General features: G+C 40.4%; 1 protein-coding gene and 1 non-coding gene across 2 annotated transcripts in view; one reads left to right on the top strand and one right to left on the bottom strand.

The window, feature by feature from the left end:
• Positions 1–24,041, top strand: part of cops4 (COP9 constitutive photomorphogenic homolog subunit 4 (Arabidopsis)) — a 520,559-nt gene that overhangs the window by 342,416 nt on the left and 154,102 nt on the right. The gene's annotated exons all lie outside the window — the stretch shown is intronic.
• On the bottom strand, positions 1,082–1,154 carry trnav-uac (transfer RNA valine (anticodon UAC)). The gene has a single exon. It is a non-coding gene; the product is annotated as a tRNA-Val (tRNA).

Consider the following 24,041-nt stretch of genomic DNA (forward strand, 5'->3'; position numbering starts at 1 on the left):
ATTTGTTTGATGATCTGAAACATTTAAGTGTGGAAAACATGCAACAAAGTAAGAAATCAGGAAGGGGGCAAACACTTTTTCACACCACTGTGTACATATATATATATATATATATCATCCATCCATATCTTTCAGCCATCCATCCGTACATATTTATCTTTCATCCATATATATATATATATATATATATATGGATGGATGGATGAATGAATGAAAGATGGATGGATGGATGAAAAATATATATGTACGGATGGATGAAAGATATATGGATGGATGGATGAAAGATGGATGGATGGATGAGATATATATGGATGGATGGATGAAAGATATGGATGGATGGATGAAAATATATATATATATATATATATATATATATATACATATATGGATGGATGGATGAATGAATGAAAGATGGATGGATGGATGAAAAATATATATGTACGGATGGATGAAAGATATATGGATGGATGGATGAAAGATGGATGGATGGATGAGATATATATGGATGGATGGATGAAAGATATGGATGGATGGATGAAAGATATATATATATATGTATGGATGGATGGATGAGATATATATGGATGGATGGATGATAGATATATATGTACAGATGGATGGATGGATGAAAGATATGGATGGATGGATGATGGATGGATGGATGGATGGATGGATGGATGGATGGATGGATGATAGATATATATGTACGGTTGGATGGATGGGTGAAAGATATGGATGGATGGATGGATGGATGGATGGATGATAGATATATGTGCGGATGGATGGATGGATGAAAGATATATATATGTACGGATGGATGGATGAAAGTACGTACAGACAGACAGACAGACAGACAGATAGACAGATAGATAGATAGATAGATAGATAGATAGATACTTTATTTATCCCCTATTATCAAAATAGTTACCAATTACTTTTCTAATCACTTTAATTGTTTAAGCTGCACTTGTTTACTTTCATATGGTCAGAGCACAAAAATCTTAATTTGTAACGTAACTAGTTGATTGACTGATTTTAAGAGCAGATGATCAGTGTATTGTGTGAAACAGAAAAGGTATACTGGTTCCACTGGGGCTCGAACCCAGGACCTTCTGCGTGTAAAGCAGACGTGATAACCGCTACACTATGGAACCAGCTTGTAATGTAACAAGTAACTAAAGTGATCAGATAATTGTAGTGGAGTAAAGAGTACAATATTTCTCTCCAAAGTGTGGAACAGAAGTGGAAAGTGGCATGAGATGAAAATACTCAAGTTAAGTAACAGTACCTCAAATTTGTACTTGAGTATAGCTTGCGAGTAAACCTACAAAATTAAATTCCAGCACTGGTCAGCAGCAGTACGCATGGTAACTGAAATTACAGTAATTTGGATCAATGGACCATCTATAGTACTAATTCTTAACCCAATTATTGTAATTACTCTAAAACATAATTGAAGTTTGATTATTCAAAATATATGCTTTTTGAAATGTTCCTAAAATTTAAAACTCATGTTTTCTCGCAGTGGGCAACAACTTGTGGACTTTGAATATAAGATGCTTTACTCCTGTTGTTGTAAAAGTGCTCTTGACCAGTGGTAAAATTTTCTCTTAACCTAAGAAAACAGCAAAAAAAAGGAACAACAAATAAAAACAAATTGTGGTTACAAACAAACATAAGAGAAAACATTTAGTATATTGTTTCCTGCATGAGGCCCAGTCTGTAGAAAAGGCAGCAATTGTTTCTGTGATCCTGATTACTTCTACATGAGCGTTCTCACCCCGGGCCAACTGGACAGAGTTCACTGGGGATAATGGTCATGTTGTTGTTGCCCAGTTGCCCTTGGGGGCCCAACTGCTGATTGTGTTTTATCAGCTGGTTAATTGCATTCACCTGGAGTCCCAGGTGTAAACCAGTCCCTGGACAGTCGGCTACGATTGAAACAATGGGTTCACTGTGAAAACACTTTGCACCGTTTTTGTAGTTGAACTGTTGTGTGCGACACAAAGCAGCAATTCTTTGCTCTCTGACAGGAAGTTAACACTGTTTACTGTGTTGAGCAATATGAAAATACAACTCTGAAACTGGTGTCTGAGTCATAGTTTTAAAGCAGAGGTCTTCAACAGTTTTCAGGTAGATAACGGAGTTAACCTTTGAAATAACTCCCTGAATATTTTCAGGGTTTTTTTTCTCGTTTGCGCTTGTCTGTAGCTGCTAAATTGTGCATTGAGTGTGAACTGGGAACGTCTGGCTGAGGCCCCTGTCCGTGGGGTCATCAACTCCCACCTCCGGAAGAATTTCTCCTGCATCCCAGGGGAGGTTGGGGACATGGAATCTGAGTGGTCCATGTTCAAAACCCGCACTGTGGAGGCGGCTGCTAGGAGCTGTGGTCGGAAGGTTGTTGGTGCCTGATGTGGCGGCAACCTAAGAACCTGCTAGTGGACACCAGCTGTTAAGGACGCCATCAGGCTGAAGAAGGAGGCCTTTCAGGTCTGGCTGGCCCAGGGGTCTCCTGAAGCAGCAGACAGGTACCCGTTGGCCAAAAAGGCTGCAGCTGTGGCGGTCGCTGAAGCAAAAACCCGGATATAGGAGGAGTTCGGGGAAGCTATGGAGAAGGACTTTCTGGCAGACCGTTAGACGCCTCAGGAAGGGAAAGCAGGGCTTGTCTCAGGCTGTGCTCGAACTGCTGACCCGAACTGGGGACTTCGTCGAGCGGTGGAAGAAGAACTTTGAGGACCTCCTGAACCCGGCCATCAAGTCCACCGTGGAGGAGGCGGAGCCTGAAGACTCGGGGGATACTCTCGCCCATATCCCTGGCAGAGGTTGCTGAGGTAGTTAAAAAGCTCCCCAGCAGCAAGGTGCAGGGTGTGGATGACAATCGCCCTGAGATGCTGAAGGCTCTGGACACTGTTGGGCTGTCTTGGCTGACACGCCTTTTCAGTGTTGCATGGAGGTCGGGTACGGTGCCCGCAGAGAGGCAGACTGGGGTTGAGGTTCCCATTTTCAAAAAAGGGGACTGGAAGGTGTGCTCTAAATATCAGGAGCAGTGTTAGCACAGCCAGGTGAATTAGCCTCACCACTGCACTTTCGTGAGTGGTTTCTGAGGTGGACAGTATGTCAGTCTTTTGCTTGAAAAGTCACAAAATGATCCATTTGGCTCACAAGTCTGTCTGTTTACTTGGAGTATTAATACAACTAAAAGGCCGATATGTTTCAATAGTACGTAAATGTTAGCTAACTAGCTCACCTCACCGTTATGGATAGGTGCCACACAGGGATTTAGCGTTCACTAGCTCACATTGCTAACATTAATGAACTATTACCTATCATTATTGTTGTGGACTATTAATTTCTTTTCTTATTAATAGGCTGATTTATCATTGCTATTCATGTGTTGGATTTATGTTCCTTTCTTCTTTGAAAATACACTAATAAAGTGATCAAATAAAGATAAAACATTTGATAAACATTTCAATCGATGAGAAAACTGTTATTTGTTAAAAAAAAATTAGGCAGGAAGAAACTGATTACTTGAAATAAATTAAAGTGAATAAAATTAAAACAATAAAGACATTTTGATTGTTGAAAAATAAAATAAAACAACAAATGAGTGAAAACTGACGTTTAAAATGCAAATCCTTTGAAAATCCACTAACCTACAGTAATATGATTAAACATGTTATTTTACAAAGTAATGTATGCAGTAAACTGTAACTCATTTAACACTGACGTCATGGAGAATACTATCATAGGCCGTTTATAAACTTCTACCTTGAAAAGTTGATATGGCAAAAAAAAATGTCGACTTACACATACAGCAAAATTAGCACAGTGGTGGAATGTAACTAAGTACATTTACTCAAGTACTGTACCTGAGTGCAAATTTGAGGTACTTGTACTTTACTGGAGTATTTTAATTTTATGCTACTTCACATTTCTACTGCTACTCAGAGGGAAAGTTTTTACAGCACTACATTTACCTGACAGCTTTAGTAACTAGTTACTTCATGTGTCCTCAATATTAAGAGTACTTTTACTTCAAATTCTGTAAGTACATTTTGCTGTGTAGAGATTAGTGGCATCTAATGGTGAGGTTGCAGACCTGAAACTTCTCCTGTGTGCCATGCATGTAGAAGATCTACACAGCCGCAGAGAAGATGCAAATGTCCCTATCTAGAGCCAGTGTCTGTTTTGTCTGCTGTGGGCTACTGTAGAAACATGTCTCCCTGTGTAGATATAAACGGCTCATTCTAGGTCACAAAAACAATTTTTCTTATTTCTAGGTGATAATGCACAAATGAAAACACAGCTACAAGTATTACATACTATTTCCACCAATAGTTGCTCCTAAATCCTAAACACTGGACCTTTAAGTAACGTTTTAAATGCAGTACTTTAACTTGTGATGGATAGTTTTCACAGCCTGGTACTGGAGCTTTAAGGGTCTGAATACTGCTTGCACATCTTCATTAGCATTCATTTAGGGTCGTGTTTATTGCCATCTGACAAATTCATGTCCAATATTTACTCTCTTTTTAGCTCTGGTCTGAGCTCCACCACCCTGTAGAAATATATCTGGCTTTTTAGTAGCTAGATGTTTGACTCTTATCACAAACTCTGTCTGCTTTTTTTGTGCGGAGCAGGTAGTGTACAGCTGGCTTGCTGCTGGAAACCAGGTTGATGAGCGTAGTGAGACTGAATCATACAGTAAATGAGGCTAAAGTGGCTGAAAAGCTGGGTGACGACTCTCTGCGGGTTCTTCCTTTGATTTAGTGTTAATATGAGAAATATTGATTAGAGGAGCTTTAAGAGAAGAGGAGCTAATCTGGTCTCACTGGTATTTCACTGCCTGAGGGGAAGCTAAATTGAAAACTGTGACGTAGACTGTTGAAACTGAAATGCAATTTGGACAGTGAAGCTGGTGTGATTTTGAATGTTTGTGAAAAACTGAAGGATGAAGTGTTCCTTTATGTGTTGAGAAAAGTCTTCTATTTCTTAAGCTAAATAAACTCTTAAGAAACCCCCTTGGATCAGATGGAAAATGCTTCGTCACAAAGCTGAAAACAGACAGTTTTTGTGACTTTAGAGATATGTGGCTCTCACAGGACAGCCACGCTACAAACATGTGATGGTCTTATAAAATATGATGCATTGCTGTAGATCAGGAGTCTCCAACCTTGGGCCAGTTCACCCCCTTTGTAGCCGTAGCTTAACTAATGGCACACTAGCAATGACTATGCAAGCCAGTTTTTTGAAATGTTGAAGTGCAGGGTTTCCAACACATTCATTTATTTGTGTCGGCCCATCACAATAACAGTATCTGCCCCCATGTATTTATTTTATCTGTTGGAATATATAGCCTTCTGTTTGGTTATTTATCGTGATGTTAGGTGTACTCCAAGCACAGACAGCAGCAGAATGACACTAAAAGTTTGCTTTCATTCACAAACAGCTGCTCCTGTCCTACCATCCATCAATCTCATCTCATCAGCTCTGATCAGATCAACTGCTATCTCTGTATTTTCTACGAAATGAGCAACATGTTTTCAGTTGCAAATGAACGGCACATTTGAGATGTCACAAGCAGTTTTAAAAAAACAGACTGTCATAAAAATAAAATGCAAAGACAGGGATTTTATTCCCGTTTGAAAGTATGCAGCTGCACGAGAGTTACACCTCCGAAACAGTAGTCGGCAGCGGGGTTTCTGCGAAGTGCTGTAAAGATTAGTTGATTCAAAACACACATTAAACATGGCTTAATAGAGACAATTTCAAACACAAGTACACAAATCAGCTTCACTATAACTCGCAGCATTCACAGACAAACACTTGTCTTTATCTGGACACATTTTCCCCACGAATACAACATGCTAATGTTTTTAGCACAAGTTTATGGCATTTTACATTGTATAAATTAGCTTAGTGGCTAGCGGACATTTCCTCTACTCATATGAAGCCAGGGACAACAGCAACATTTAACAAAGGTAACGTTATAAAATTCAGCTCCATTACAACTCACAAGGTTCACTGACAAAACAACTGTCTTATACTAAACACGTTATCCAAACAAATACAGCATGCTAACGTTATTAGCACAAGCCTATGCCATCTTACAGTGTATAAATTAGCCTAGCAGCTAGCAGAGATTTCCTCTGCTCATATGAAGCCAGGATAAATCACACACAGGACTTAAAATGCTATTTTTGTGGAGGCTTTATTGTCTTCACAATTTATTGTTTCTTATCTGTGAAATTAAAGTAAATAAAAGCTTTGTTTCCACTGAGGGAAATGATTTCAGCTTACGTGAGAGAGCACTGGTATGTGTTATGTGACGCAACTCGACCCTATATCGATATAGGGCTGGGTGACATGACCAGAATCTCATATCATAGATGGCTATAGATCGATATAGGTCATGTCATATCCTGATAACGATACATATCACAATATAGCACATTTTAATCCAATGAATAAAAAGTTGCAAAATGACACATATGCATTAATGCAGCAGGAATATTTAACCAAAAACAGTGGCTAGAATAGGAAAACACTTTAATGCACTATAAATACTTTTACTTTTTGTACTTTAAATTAATTCTGTTGATAATACAGACAAACTCTTACTTTAAGTTTTGAATGCAGGACTCTTTTTGTAGTGGAGTTTTTTACAGCGTGGTACTGCCCTTTTAAACGATCTGAATGCTCCCTCCACCGCCACAATCCACACAACAACACTTTGTTTATCAACAACAGTAACACTTTAACTATGTGGCATCCCAGCAGCCTCGGCTAGAGACGTTACAGCAGATATCTCCTTTTGATCAGCACCAGGGGAACATTTCAGCCCTGATTTTAAACAGTTTTATTCATGCGTAAACACTCGGTTTGTCACCATAATGAGTTTATCTGTCATGTTTCCTCCCATGTTTTTTTCCAGTTACAGTACCACCTGCTGCTGCTGCAGGACAGAGCCATCAGCAGCCTCATTTCAGCACACTTGCTCCATGCTGTGTAAATGATTTAGGCCCCCTGGTTGAAAATCTTTACTATTGTCTCATTTTACCCCGCAGACAGCGCAGTAGAAGCGCAGTAATGACTGAGCCTATTCACTCAGCATGGTGGTAACAGTAGGTGGGCGGAGAGAGGAAGACAGCAACACAGACACACATGACACACCGCCATGAATAAGATAGTCACCTTCTAAAGGCTGGATTTGTATTCATCTTTTAGACATTTCTCTTTCATTGTATTACATTTAAATTTCAGACGCTCATTATGTTAATGAGGTTCTTATCTTTCCTTTGCTGAGCCTGCACACATTTCATCAAGACACCTCATTTATTACACCGTGCTGCTGCTGCTGTCTGTTCATTGTGTTAGACATGCTAGCTGCGTGTTCGTCAGCTGGTCCACCATTTTGGCCCACACTGAAATATCTCAACAGCTGTTTGATGGATTGCCATCAAATTTTGTTCAGATATTAATCCTGCGAGGATGAATCCTACTAACTTCGGTGATGCTGAGTTTTCATCTAGCGCCACTTTAAGCTTAAAATTTGGGGTTTTGAGTAAAATATCTCCACAACTATTGGATGGATTGTCATGAAACTTGGTGCACACATTCATGTCCCCATGAGAATGAATTGGTATAACTTTGGTGATCCTCTTTTCATCTAGCACCATCATCAGTTCAAAATTTCCAATACTTTGGTTTATGACCAAATACCTGCAAAAATACTACCTGAAGACCCTTTTAGGGCCGACATCACGATGACTTCACTTTGGTCTTGTTGTGTTATTGGGAGCCAGAATAGAAGGAGTCATGGCTCAAAACCAGCCGCCACTGTCCGTCAACAAAAACAAAGACAACTATGGTTAAATGTGATAAGACCAAAGGACTGGACGGAGGCCATCATCAAAAATGCTCACATGTGCAGCGCACACTTCATATCAGGTTAGGGAAAAAGTATTTCCTGTTGTAGGGATGAATAAGGTTATGTGTATTAAGGGTTATCATGTCCACCTCATCAGAAACTGGGGAGGGATTAAGAGGAATATTGGATTTCTCTGGAACGCTAACTTTTTAGCACATTAGCTAACGTTAGCTTCCATAGCAAAACAAACAAGTGTGGTCCTCCTTTGTAAGATTGGCTTCCTGTGACATCATCCATCCACTGAGTGAGAGCATACGGGTCGGCCAGTCTGGTCCCGTTGGTCAGTGTTTACTTATTCAAGTAACACTGGCGGTCCCGGAGAGTGAGTGACCTGACATGGTGCGTTGGTAAATTCAGTCTGACGCTCTACACTGGTTGTGATTAGACGACCACACTGTGACGTCCACTCCATGTACAAAGAGTGTAGTATTATTACTCAACGCCCACTTTTTAAATATAAAAATTATGTTAATCCATCCATCCTTTCCAGCTCCTCCTTGGGGACCCTGAGGTGTTCCCAGGCCAGATGAGATATGTAATCCCTTCAGCATTTTCTGGGTCTGCCCCAGGGCCTCCTACCAAGAGGATCCTGATCAGATGCTCAAACCACCTCAACCAACCCCTTTTGACGCGAAGGAGAAGCGGCTCTACTCCGAGCTCGAAGGCTGAGCCCAGACACCCCATGAAGGAAACTCATTTCGGCCGTTTGTGTCCTTGACCTCATTCTTTCAGTCACTACCCAGAGCTCATGACCATAGGTGAGGGTTGGGACGTAGATGGACCAGTAAATCGCAAGCTTCGCCTTCCGGCTCAGCTCCCTCTTCACCACGACTGTCCATCATGGCACCCGCATCACTGCAGACACCGCACCAAACCGCCGATCCATCTCACGCTCCATCCTACCCTCACTTGTGAACAAGATCACAAGATACTTGAACTCCCTCGAGTGGGGTAGTAACTCAGTCCCAACCCAGAGGGGGAAATGCTTTTGAATGTATGTAATAGTCATTCATTTTGCAAAATAAAAAACGATGTTGGCCAATTCTGATAGTTCATTTTAAATCCAATATCGGCAGATACCGATGACGTGCTGATATAGATTGTGCCAGTAAACCCGGAACTCCGTTAGCGCTTTTAGCACTTCCGGTTCTCTCGTCTAAATGTCAATACGTTTTTTGAATGGGATTTTGGTAAAATGCCTCAAATAAGGTCTGTGGTTAACAAAAGCTTAAGTGAGTTTCAGGTTTTGTTCTACGACATAAAACACGTCAGTAAATACCCTACTTGTGAATTTTGAAGTTTTTACGTGTCGTAAAAAAGGCGGTTGCTAACAAGTTGCTCAATACGACTACAAACCCTGTCGGGGACATTAAACGTCATCACCCCCGAACAGGCGAGAGTGCTGGCAGTCCGCCATTACAGCTTCTTATTTAGCTTAAACAGTCCGATTTCCCCATTATACAATGTTTTTAAAATAAAGCGGCCGAAATCAGTTGAAAGCTTAGTGGCGGTGACGTCAAGAGTCATGCGACCGTGGAGTAGTCATGTAGTCCGTTAAAGCCTAACGTTAGCTTTTTACTTCTGGCGATCTCATTTAAGCTTCAAATGCGGTATGAAAGGTGTTCATATGTGAAGATTATCTCGCTGAACAAACCCTGTAAGTATCATAAACTTGTGTTAGCCACAGAGCTTATTTTCTGACATAATCCAAAATGCAATGCAAAAATCACATTCACTTTCTCTTCCGTGAACCAGCGCGATGCTAAACTTCCAAGTTTTGACATCAGCCCTGGCACACTCTATTGTCATGCATCCCTACTTATCTACGATATTAAAAAAAATGCGAATGGACGCTGAATCTCCCTTTTAGTTTAGTCATTTTCCAAGGGGGGACTTTTTATACATACTTCCAATAATAAAATGGTTTCAAGTTTCAATTATAGTAATAAAACATTTGTTCAACCAACAATAACCCCTGTTTTCATTTGTAACACTGTCAAACTGTGATATTTCTGAGACAGTTATCGTACCATGAAAATTTCAAACCGTTGCAATCCAAAGAAATTCTTGACCTTTAATTTGAACCTGTGCTGTTTTATTTTGTACGTACATGATTTTACTGTACCTCAGTGAATAAAACCCGTACAGCGTTCCTTGACAACACACAGAATCATATGTTAAATACTATTCAGGTATTCAGGCATAAAGAAAGGAATGCTTCAAGACTCCCATTAACATGGTTTCTATGGATGGACTCTCTCCGCTCAGCTAAGATGGCTAGTACGGGTGATAATGACACTCTGCCTCACTCCTGGGGATAATCACACGCACACACACACACACACACACACACACACACACACACACGCACAACACAAACCATACTATCCTTTCACGCTGGGCTCATTTGCATTCTCATCAGTATGCATGAAATTTCTCGCTGAACTTTAATACCCTAACTGCTGCATAATACACTTTAATGAGCATAAAAGTGAGCATGACAATTAAAACTCGCATTAATCACTGAGCGCTGAGGGGCGGGGACGTGGGGATGAGATGAGAGGGAAGGGAGGGAGGGTGTGGGAGGATACTGTGGGCTGGGGGATAAAGAGCACTCCAGAGAGGATGGGGGAAAGAGAAAAGAAATTGAAGTGAAAAATGAAGAAAGAATGGTTGGGAAAGAGCATTAAAAGAGGAGGAGGGGAGAATGAGAGAAAGAGGATTGAGGTGAGAGCTCTTGTATTTAAGTGTTGAGGAGCTGGAAGAGGCGTCACCACGGGAACAGAGGATGAATGATGTGTTTTTATCTCACAAATGTGTGGACAAGCGCAGCCCTGCTCTTCCTGTTGGTGCGTCTTCTTCTATTTTTTCCCTTTCCTGTTTCCTCACTTTCTCCCTTTGTTCCTCTTCCTCTTCACAGACTGACAGGGAGTCTCTTGCACAAAGAGGATTACATTCCCCGATAATGAAACCAAGCAGGGTTTTTTCTTCCACCTTTACCCCCCCGCCGTGCTCCCTCTCCTTCTTGAACACCGATACACATGATTTGGGAGCTATGAATATTCAGAAACATGCACATATGATCACATTTTGACATCTCACACCTCAGATGCATCCCCAGGAAGCAACACCACTGAGCTCAGCTGTAAATTTGGTTCACTTCTTAAAACGTGTTGCTTGTGAGTCCAGATTTTTGCCTCCGATATGGGGAGTGTTATAGTCTGAAATCTCCCTGTCACACAGAGTTGTGCAGATGTAACAGAAAGATTATGAACAAATGGTGATAAACATGTGACCACACAGAGAAACAAAGTGGTGGAATGAAGAGGTGGGGAAAATTGGATAAAGCAGAGTATTGCAATATTTTGAATGGTAATATTTTATCAATACACTGACACCAAGTATCTAATTTCTAATTACAGAAATGATTAATAATGTAAATACAAATTAAACTTTTGGTCGCCTCCTAGAATAATACAATCAGCTGCTCTGAAGTAGGGCTGGGCGATATAACCACTATGTACCATACACTGATATATTTTCAAGTAAGATAAATTTAGACAACACCGTTTATATCAATACAGGGTGAAGTTGCGTCACATGAAACATACCAGTGTGCATCTTTCCTGTCACACTTTCTGCACAGCTCTGCCTCACTCACTCACTCACTCACTCACAAGTTCTCCAGCAATGCTTTTCAGAGCCGTAACCTGACTTGCACTTCTCCAAAATCGCAGTGACGCAGACCTCCTGTCTGTCTCTGTAAGCTGAAACCATTTCCCTCAGTGGAAACAAAGCTTTGATTTACTTTAATTTCACAGATAAACAATAAATTGTGAAGACAATAAAGCCTCCACTAAAATAGCATTTTAAGTCTTGTGTGTGATTTATCCTGGTTTCATATGAGCAGAGGAAATCTCTGCTAGCTGCTAGGCTAATTTATACAATGTAAAATGCCATAGGCTTGTGCTAATAACGTTAGCATGTTGTATTTGTGGGGAAAATGTGTCCAGATAAAGACAAGTGTTTGTCTGTGAATGCTGCGAGTTATAGTGAAGCTGATTTGTGTACTTGTGTTTCAAATTGTCTCTATTAAGCCATGTTTATTGTGTGTTTAATGTGTGTTTTGAATCAACTCAACTTTACAGCACTTCACAGAAACCTCCACCACCAACTAGTGTTTTGCCAACACTATTGTGCAGGGAATAAAATCCGTCTTTGCATTTTATTTTTATCAAAGCCTATTTTTTATAAAAGTGCTTGTGACGTTTCAAATGTGTCTTTGACTTACAACTGAAAACATGTAGCTCATTTTGTAGAAATACTGATATATATCGTGTATCGCCAGTCAGCCTTTAAATACAGAGATATGAATTTTTGTCCATATCACCCAGCCCTACTTTGAAGTTGATTGAAATTAACTGAAGTGAGATGAACACTGAAAACTTTACTTATTAGATAAACAGAACTCTGACCTTGGACTTTCAGCCTATATGCAGTGCAGATGTTCCTGTACACTGTGTCAGCCACTTGGTTATGGCATCCCATGTCCGCTGTTCCTGCCTGCATGTTACACCCTTATTAAACATTAATACATATACACAAACACACATGTCATACACATATCTACCTACATATTAAGTACATATCACTAAAACACAAAAACAAAATACTCTGTACCTCATCACAGGTGCAAAACCTCAGTAAGACAACAAGAGAAGAAATGAGATGATATTATTTCATGGATAACATGAATAAGATATTTATACTTCTGCATCCTAGGTTTTGATATTCTCAGAATCTCCCTTTTTTGTTTAAAGTTTTTTCTTTAACCTTCACAAAAAGCTTCTCTTGAAGATAATAATCCTTAAGAATTAAGATAAAGACGATAAAAATGAAATAAAGGTTCTTAATGGCAGCTTTTCTGGAGAATTCACTATTTAATTTACTATATTGATTTTGCCCTAAATAAATAAATTTATTAAAAAAAAAAACCCACAATATTGCTGATAATATTTCTGAACTTTTAAAGATCTAAATTAACTGCTTCAGCCACTGTAGAAAACCCACAACTACAAATATTCGCATGCAGCCAACACACTGACCAGAGCATGAATTATTTGCTGCTTAAAATACTGTATAATTTATTGTGTCCTTAACATGTTAATTACAGCAATTAAATATCAAGATGTCTTTATGCACAGACACCACACACACCACACACACACACACACACACAGACCAAAATCTAATCACCATTTTCATTGCAGAGTTGACACATTTCTTACAGTGTTTGACCTCCTTTGTCCTCCTTTTAGCCCAAGTGAGAAGGGTGTGTGTGTGTGTGTGTGTGTGTGCGTGCACGCGCACGTGTGTGTCAGCAGGAAGCATAATAAAAACTCCATCTGCATTTCCATAAATCAGAGAGGCAGGTTTGTTGTCACCCAGTTGAGGGGCCTGAGAGCGAGGCCCCGGGGCCTGTAGGGATTATAAGACTGTCTCTGTATGCGTGTGTGTGTGTGTGTGTGTGTGTGTAACGGTGCCCACAACTCATCGTCAGCGCAGCATTCACTTAATGTTTAAAACATATTGTATCTTCTCATATTTTTCCCTCTGCCTGTGTCTCCTCTGCTGTTCCTGCTCTCCACCTGCTGTCACACAGATCTCTGCTTCCCACTTCTTTATGCACCTCCAGTCTCAATATCTCCACAACATATACACCAAAGATTTAAATATATACGCATAATTTCAAAGTATGCTGCTATTAAATGATATGGAATCTGACTCTGGTTTTAAGTTGCTCTCAATGTTCCACAATTCACAGGAAGATAGAAACAGTCAAGGTGAAAAAATATGTGTAAATGTAACTTTATATAAGAAGCAACAACATGCAGCGTCTATACATAGGTCCTGCGTTTCTGTAAATTGTAAACGAATACAAACGCTGCAAAGGAATACATATTAACTGGGTAATGTAATTGATTACTTGATGTACATAACATGAGTAGTAATGTGCAGTATATGCATGTATACACATCCATGCAGCGCTGTATCTACTGTATACAGCGTGTTTATGTGACAACTGACCCTTCACCAAGCCCCACCAAAGCCTGAATGGACAATGGTTTGTCCATTCAGGGCTTCTGTAGAAACCTGGCGGTGAACATCTCCATAAACAAGGACCTGCCCCTGTAGATCTAAACGGCTCATTCTAAGTTAACAAAAACACAACGATTCTTATTTTCAATGTGATTATAGAATAAAGAAAACATACTTACATATATATTATACTGCATTTCTGCCCATATAGCCCCCTAAATCCTACATGTTGGACCTTACATAAAACTACATAAACTGCAAAGTAACGACAGCGGAGCTCTCTGGGATGACCGCCGTCTTTCGTTCTATCTCCAAGGTACGTTAAGAAGTGTTGTGTTGTATATCACATACTTTTTCTTTTTACTTTAAATTTTGCACTACAGACTGCGACGGATATGTAAGCAAGATGGTCAAAGTTCAAGGCGCATTGTTATGGCAAAGTAGTATGTCCTAATTGTGCACATACTCCATGCAGCAGTACATTCTTTGTAAGCGCAGCTGCAGTACGTGTTACAAGTAAAAAGAAAGACAATGTCATTCAGAACGCAGCAAAAGAACAGCTGAGGCTGATGGCAATGTCTTTAATAGTGCAGGTGTTTGGTCATGAAACAAAGTATTGGACAAATCAGAATTTTGCCCTGATGATGGCGCTAGATGAAAAGTGCACTCAGATGCAAATATGCAAAATGATTCACATTTAAATTCTATTTAAAAAACATCACCCACATGCACATGCACACACTGCACCACTAACACCCAACATATAGAGGACATAAATGCAGTCTGGGTTTCTACTTCTGAGATTCATCAAGGGAATCACGTCATTAACATTAATAAACATCAACACTCAATCGATTGCTTTCATTCCAAGAAAATCTGAGTGTTGAGTTTGTGCGATTTCGCTCACTGTCAATCAACAGGAGCTCTTCTTCTAATATTTAATGTGACGTGATTGGCTCACGACTGCAGCATGAAGTCTGAGACATCCAATATAACCATAATCCTTAATAATTTATGCCATAATGCTAATATAACACTATTAATATAATAATAATGTAAGCTATGTACCAGACATGATTTTTAGAATGAGCTGTCCAAATGAATAATTTATTGCATGAAGTGGGTTAATAAATGTATTAATCATGTGAACACTCTCAAAATCTGTTAGTGTGATACGAATGAGCACAGTGTTCATCTACATCAGACAGGCTCACCACTTTCTCACTACGTGGATTTAGTTTTACTCACATTTGTGCTCAGTAATCTTTAAATGTCATGTCGTCCATCTTCTAGTTTTTAACATTTCAATCTGTCATGCTGGTTCTCTGGGAAATGAATTACATTTGATATAGATGTTTCTGTCAGTTTATCTCACAGTTCACAGTCTTTCAAACTAATTTTAGCCTTTAATTTCAATTCTGATCATCTGATACAGGACTGAATATTGTGGGGGGAGGTTTTTATTGTAGTGTATGTTGTACAGTCTGCACACCATCCAGTGAAATGCTTCCAGAGCCTGATCAGTGACTTTATCGCAGCCTGTTTGTTTGAATCCAAATTACCACAAAGATACTGAAGATGCACCTGGCTGATTTGAAGTCTGACCTGCCAATTCTGATTTTGGTATGATTTCAGTCAAACTAACATGTTTACAATTTATTTTTAAAACTCTGGTTTTAGTTGGACAAACACAATAAATCAGTTTTCATATAAATGTACTGACCTGGATTAAAACGCCATGGAACAAACTACCAGATGTATCAAATGGACCCTACTTGGTTAAACAGCTAACTAGACTAATTTGCTTTCAAACTAGACCACCCAAATTAGTGTGACGTTCCCTGATGTGAACCATCATGTGGCATGCATGTAAATTTGATCAGCGCAGGATCGGCTAAATCTGAAACTGATCGGCCAGTCACCAGTCAAACAAGCTGAAAATTGGACAATTCTGGTTACCAGCAGATCGATCAGAGCATCTATTACCCTTTTTCCATTGTCACTCTTGGCCGCGTTGGGTAAAGCCACGGCACAGCACAGCACGCCACGCCACGCCACGCAACCCCACATAATTTTGGGTTATGTGAAAGTCATATATTCTAATCCTCACCCGCAGAAAAAAAAGCGTTGCAGAGCATCGTTCCTGTGGGCTCCAGCAACACTAAACCCCTGAGCTTGCCTGAGAAGGACTAAATGCACAAAGCTGCTATTTTTAAATATCCCATGGAGAGAGACTCTCACTGTAGCCTGTTCTATTTTGTTCTGAAAATGTGGGCGTGCAGCCTCGTTCTGTGGACGATAAACCAGGTGCAGACTTCCATCTGTGTCACCGCTGATGAGGAAATACAGCGAGTGCTGGACGGAGCAGTGAGTGACAACAACCCCACCCCTACAGCTTGCAGTGGAAACGCTAGGGTCTAGGTACCATGTCTGAAGGGTAATTTCGGTTCCAAAGGTACCATACTGAAAATGTTTGGTGGAAACGGGGCTTAATACTTTATGCTCCCTACTGGTACTTAAAGTAGAAACAGACAACTTCTCAGCTGTTCCCCCTCCTAACGTTTACAAATGGTATTAGTGCTGGCGCCGCGTCACAAAGACAACTGTATGCATCATCTTATTTGTCTGATCAACAGCCTAAAACCTAAAGATATGTTATCATAAATAATCCTTTCAATTTTAAGCTTGGACCATCGAATCTTTGGCAATTTTGGTCGAAAATTTTTTGCTGCAGATGAACTCTCTCTCTCGACAGGCTAACTGATTAATCGACAAATTGTTTTAGTTCCACTTAAATTCAATTTACAGAAACTTCCCCTGAGCAATCGTGTGACATGTTTCTTAAAGATTCATCTCAAAGATTTATCTTTAGATTATTTCCTAATTCTTTATTTAAATAGTAGGTTAAACAGGGACAGAGGACAAGATGGAGGGAGAGGAAAAAAAACACACTGACCCAGAACCTCTGGGCATGTCATGCAGCAATTTAAATTAATTTGAGACTCAAATACGTCTCTGAGCCCATCATTTAACCCTCATCAGCAGTTATGCTTCTTTTCAATTACATGAAGGAGTTTTGATATTAAACTGCAGCCTCTTCTCCTAAAAGTTAATCAGAAAGTTTCAAAAAGAGTTTCCCTCACAAGTTTCACAGAATCATCTCAGTGTGGAGAAAGAAAGCCCCCCCTACACAAAGATGTCGTCACCCCGCTCCTCAGAGGGCCTGTGCTCGCCAAAGATAAAGATAGCGTGGGCGTCCCATCTGATCTGATCCAGTGGGTTTGCAGCGGTGAAATTGATCCCTGTGGTAGATGCACTGACAGGCCTGAGGAGCCAGTGTTCAAATGAATTTGGAAGAGGAGAAGAAGACAGCGAGGGCTTTCTGTTTGTTCTGCCTCTAAATAATACAGCACAATGACAGCCAGCAAACAAAAGCATTTGTGTAGCGTAGAGCGATACCAGGGATAGGATAGAACACAGAGGAATGCTTAAATTACAGATGAGAATGGAAACAGCTTTTCTTTTTTTATGTTTTGTTGTGTGTTAAACATTGATGGGAGCCAAACCAGTGGGGACGGACACAGTACTGTTCGACTGTCCACAAAAGCCAGTAAAGGAACTGGAAGCCTGCGAGCAGTAAACTGGAGCATGGGCTCTGCCAACTTGTCCCACATGGACACAATTCACTTCTTTTTAAATATTTGCCAGCATAAAATACCCTCTAACTTTTTTTTTTTTTTTTTTACACTTAATTGCATCGCTTCAGGGTGAAAAAAACAAATGACAGCCATGTGATTGTATCCAAATTCCCTGAATGTGATTAAACATAAATGTGTAAAGTGTCGGCCGGGAGAGTTAGCCCTGAATAATTGACAATACTGTATTATAACGCTGTAGAATTATTCTGCCTTAAAATGCTCATTTCCGTGTGCATGTGTTTTTTAACATTCATGCATCTGAAAAATAATTGAAGGGCCTGCGCGCTGCTGAATATTTCATCCCCCTCCGCCTCTTTTTCCAAATTTTTCACAGGCTGAACGATGGCTTTTGCACCCAAAAAAAGAAGGATATGAATTTTTCATGCATTTTAAATAATTAAGCCCAAAGTGTTTGGGGCGGCAAAGCCCTGATAAACTAATCTGAGACGGCGGAGAGAGGAAAAGGTCTGAGAGGGGGGCATTAGAAATTTATTATTTTATCAGCAGCTATTTATTATTAACATAGAGAGATCCCATTAGCATTCATAGACAAAGGGACTCCTGGGAGGATGCCCTGTGGATTTCAAGGTGATACATTAAAAGTGAGAAGTTAAAGGAGGGGAAAGTATCCGCTCCGGCCTCTGATCTGCATATTAGCCAACATCTTTCAGTCAGGCAAGTCAGCGGGACTTCTTCATTTTCTTGGGGTGGATTTCATGAGTGGGTGGCAGACTGAGGAGATGAAAATGAATCGCTCTGACTTCATAAAGTCGAGTACTAAATACTTGATGTTAGAGTCTCACAAGAAGGTCAGAATTTTTCTGGGAATATGGTAACTTTAGCAACCTGGGAGAGGTTTCCATGCAGATTCTAATATATATGCAGGATATTAAAAGCCAACTTAATCCACAGAGTAAATGTTGGCATTGTGTTTTCCTACAAACCACATATGTGTAACATTTGTATGTTATTATGCTTAAACTTTACGTTTCTATAGGTTCAAGAACGCAGTTAATGTGTGGTTACGTCTAGTCACAAAAACAACTTGGTTATGGTTAGAATAGATAATGTTTGGGCTTAAAATACCAGTTTGGTGGCCGTTGACAACTAGAAATATTGCTAAGTCTTGCTAGAAATGCCCGCTTTTAGTGGCACTGTCACAGCTGGAAATGCCATCGATGTCTTGCCAAAAACAATCGCTTTTGGTGGCACAATCGCCACTGAACTTGCCATTGATGTCTGCCTAAAAAAACACATTTTTGGTGGCACAATTGCTGCTGAAATGCTGTCAATGTCTCGATAAAAACACCCGCTTTCGGTAGCACGATCACTACTGTAAATGCTGTCGATATCTCACCAAAAACAACCCTATTTGGTGACACACTTACCACTGAAATGCTGTCAATGTCTCACTAAAACACCCGCTTTTGGTGCCACAATCTTTGCTGAAAATGCCACTATCCCACTAAAAAGCACCCACTTTTCATGGCAAAATTGTCGCTGGAAATGACTTTGCTGTCTTACCAAAAAAAAAAGACCCACTTTTGGTGGCAAAATTGCCCCGGAGAATGCTGTCGATGTCTCACTAAAAACACCTGCTTTTCATGGCAAAACTACTGCTGGAAATGATGGTGATATCTCGCCAATAAAGACTCACTTTGGGTGGCACAATTGCTACAGGAAATACTTTCAATGTCTGGCTTACAAACCATATCTCCCTTAAAAAGACCTGGTTCGGTTACATAATCACTGCTGGATATTCCGTCAATGCCTTGCTAAAAAACACTCACTTTTGGTGGCACAGTCACGGCTGGAAATGCTGTTGATGTCTCACTAAATACACCCACTCTTCATGGCACAGTTGAAATGCTCCCTTGCTAAAAAACAACCAGTTTTATTGTTTCTGTAGCATGGCGAACGACTCGCCTTTGTGTCATGCCGAACGATTGGAGGGATTGCCATGAAGTCTGGTTTAGACATTCAATGTCTCCATAGGATGAATCCTAATGACTTTGGTGATCCCCCGACTTTTCTTCTAATGCCACCATGAGTGCCAACTGTGGCTTTGAAGAAAATGTGTCAATAACTATTTGAGAAGTATCACCCAACTTTGCATCATCTCTAATATCAACTTTAAAAGGTAATAATATGAGTCAATCAGAGTTTACAGCTTGTTGTACTGCCCCCAAGGCGGCCAAAAAAAATAGATCACTGCGGATTTAAAACATCACATGGTACAGATTCAGTATATTTAAATGTAAACAGTATTAAGCTGCAAAAATAAATAAATAAAGGATTCACTATTTCACAATAAGATTTTTTTTCTACCTGGCTTTGCAAAAAAATACTTTGAAACTGAATTCAAACCTCCATGTTGGGACATAAATTTTACAGAAATTATAAATCGAACAAATATGAAAACTCCAAGCAATAAAACATTCTTTGACACTTTGCTTCTGGAGTCTGGTCAGAGTTTCCTGCGGTGGTGGTTGGTGGTGTTTGAGGGGAACTTGGACTCTTTGAAGCCTTTGAGGTCTGTCAGAATGTACAAAGACTGAGCAAAGTCAAGCGTGACCAGACACAGAGGTGTGTAAGACCAAGAGAAAAAAAGATCCAATATCTGTCTACTTGATGTAAGAGAGCACCTACATTGATGGGTGGAGGAGTCTCCCCCCCGACTCCTCTCTCAAATCCCACAAGAGAGGAGAACAGCTGAGAAAGACATCCAAACCCACCCCCATCTTCTCAACCAACAACAGCCTACACACACACACACACACACACACAGAGTGCATGGCCTTTATAAAAATATCCTAAATTCAATCAGGATCTGCAAATTTCATGAGCTGGCCGTCCTCCTCCTGAATTTCTTAACGGGGTGTCAAAACAATCTGGGCGATAACATCTGACACTCTGAGCGCTGAATCAGAAAACCAGTTATTCCAGACTCAACTGACTTTTTATTAACGGACGAATATGTTCTTATCTCACACCTTCACATACTGTAACCTTTCTCTGTGTCCAGCCCCAAAGAAATCTCATTATACTTGAAATTTGAGGGGAAAATCTAACACCACAGTATTGTCTATTATCATCTGGTACTTGGAGGGAAATTGAAAAGAAACCCCCCCGAAAGCTAGGAGCTCTGTGAACCTGTACTTATAGGCACAGAGGCAACCCAGTCACTAGAATAAATGTTGAACCACACATAAATTACATTTGCATGTTATTATGTAGCAGTGGTTATTGTGTGGTTAGGTTTAGGCACAAAAACCACTTGGTTATGGTGAGGAAAATACCCGATTTTGGGGGGCACAATACTGACAGAAAAAGCACAGATGTCTCAGTAAAAAAACAACTGCTTTTCATGGCCTAACAGGCGTTGGAAACAGCGATGGGTCGCCACAAAACATTCACGTTTGATGCCTAAAAAGCCGCTAGAAAAACAGAAATGACTCACTAAACAACAACCAGTTTTGTTGTGTGTTGGTCTTTGTTGTATGTTGGTATCGCCTTGATGTCACGCCACCCACAATTCCCTCCACCTCCAAATGACAGTCAGCTCAAATACATGTGATCAAAAGAAAATAAACGTAGACTTCTGAGAACTACGAATGTCTGTACGAAATTTAATTTCAATCCATCAAATAGTTGTTGAGGTATTTCAGGGACCAATCCTGATGGACCAACCCTCAAACCCACATTTCCATCCTTACAGGCGATGCTAGCGAGGCTAAAAACACACACATGAACTCAAGCTTCATGTAGCTTCTGAACAATATCGTGTTATCTAAAGCTGCAAAAAGAGGCAGAAACCAAGTTTGATAGGGAAGTGTCATCGTTACCATGACAACGTGTATGTTCTTGACGGGGCCTTTGGATGGAATATAGACGAGATTAAATGAGGACATTCATGGAGATCACGGTTTGCAATTATAATTTTGAGGAACCAGTTTCAGGAGACGCTGAAGGATTGTGCTTAAGCTCTTCTCTGTGTGTTCAAAGAATCCCCTGTTCTTTCTCTATCCTCTGTCCCTTCTGCGACCTGTGCCACGCAGGCGGTGCAGGGGATGCTGGGTAATGTCAGCGGATATATGCCTGGAGTGGTGGAGCTCCTCTGTGACCAAATACTCATCTCTTCTCTCAACCCAAAAGAACCCATTAATATTTCAAATTAATGCAAATAACCTTAAATGATGAATAATTGCCTCGTATCAAAATTCAATTACTGTTAAACACTGACGAATTGCTGATTGAAAATTATGAATAATTTCTTTGACAGAGTCGGAGGGACCGAGTGGCGAGATGTGAGAACAAAAGACGAGAGTCACAAAGCACATTGTTAGTGTAGATATATCATTACATACCTGAACGCTGTCTCCCATATGTACCAACCAGTCACCCTGTGATATGAAATATGCATTTTATAGGAGAGAAGATCTTGAAATAGTTTATAGATAATTCAAATTTAATCTCTCTCTAATCAGCTGCATCAACTCAACCTTTTTTAAACAAAAAGAAATGTTTTCATATAATATATGCAAAAATACTAAAAAGACCACGTAGAGTCAGTGAAGGGAGGTCAAGAGGGGGAAAGTCAACTTTTATTCTACATGGGTGGACCACTTCTAGCTCAACTAAAAGCAATCATAAGTCACGTTTCCATCACAGTTTTGTGCAAAATAAATGCGATATTTGTAAAGTTTTGACAAAGTACAATTGCGACTTGCAGGTGTTTCCATTAAAAGGTGTTTTGCGTATGAGCCGTAATTCTCGTAAAATCTCGTCCCGCGAGACTCCACTTTGTTTGCAGAAGTAAGATGGACATTCCAAATCTCTTGCGAGCTGGAACAATGGGTGTGGTTACATGATGGCTTCTCATTCAGAATGAAATAAATCTGAATGAAATCATTGGGAATTAAAGTCTTTCCAGGTAGTTTACATGAGAAACATTCATTCCGAATGAGGGTTTACACGGGAGATCAGTTTAATCGCCTTTATTCGGGTCTGCGCAAGGTTTGGGGCAGGGAAGGTTTCTGATTGGATAGGGGGCGGGGCGGATGTTACGTGTTTACGTTTACCGGAAGAAAACACTGTAGTCCCCGCTCCAGATAACAAGATGCTTGACGACGCCGTTCTTAGTGCCTTTTTCAGGCTTGTTTTGCTTATATTCTTGAAGCAGCAGTACGACAACAACCTTGAAGCAGCAGTACGATAACAACAATAGAAGACCGTGCTGTGGCGAATGGAAACTGGTGAGAGCTCCGTGTCTGACTGCTCTATCTCAGCCCGTTGCTATGCGCGCTATATATACGTCATGGCACCAGAAGGGCAAGGAAACGAGCATGCACAGAAAGACCAGAATGAACTTAAAGAGGAATGAGTGTATACAAGTGCGAGAAATTCTTTCATTCGGAATTAGAAGCGGAATATTCCAGCCCCTTACATCGGATTGAATTTTCATTCCAAATTAGGTGTTTACAAGATCATTTTTAATAGGAATTAACTTTCATTTTGAATGAAAAGGGAATTAAACTGTCCATGTAAACGCAATCAATCATCTCCTCTCATCTCATCATTGCCACTGCTGCTGTTGCAGTAGTCTACAACTGAAGACGAAGACAGCGAGTGGTATTCCAAAGGCAAAGTCCTTATGTGTGGCAGCGACCACGGATAAAGGATTTCTGGGAGAGGATCGTGAACAAGGAATTCACTTGAATGTCCGGTGATTAGGGCCGTAACGGTACATGTATTTGTGTCGAACCGTTCGGTACGCGACTTTCGGTTCGGCACGACCCTGTACCGAATTATTGGGCGCAGGATATTATTTTATTTTATTTTGTTTTATTTTAATACCGTTTTTGCGAGCCGAACCATTTAAAATATCTAGTTCCCCGACGGACATAATTGAGTGACGGACCCAGTCCGACCGTAAATCTCCGCCTTCACTTTGTGCAGCGCATTCTCGCATTTTGACAACATGGCAAGTGAGCCTGACGAACCTGAAGACCCACCCGCAAACCTTAAGTCCTCCGTTTGGGAACACTTTGTTTTCAGGGTAAAATACGAAGATGGAAATAAACAAGTGGATAAGACAAAAGCAGTGTGCCGACACTGCAGAACAGCGGTCGGGTATGTACTTGGAAACACGTCTAACATGCTAACGCATCTAAAGTGACACCACCCGAGTTTGAACGTTAATCGGCACGACTAGAAAAAGCAATCTGGTGCAAACTACGATATCGTCGTCGTTTAAAAAGAAAGAGCGTTTCCCTGACCATCGCGCTAAAGAAATAACCAACGCCACTGGA

The sequence above is a fragment of the Epinephelus moara genome, chromosome 9, assembly GCF_006386435.1.
Source record: "Epinephelus moara isolate mb chromosome 9, YSFRI_EMoa_1.0, whole genome shotgun sequence".
Taxonomy (NCBI): domain Eukaryota; kingdom Metazoa; phylum Chordata; class Actinopteri; order Perciformes; family Serranidae; genus Epinephelus; species Epinephelus moara.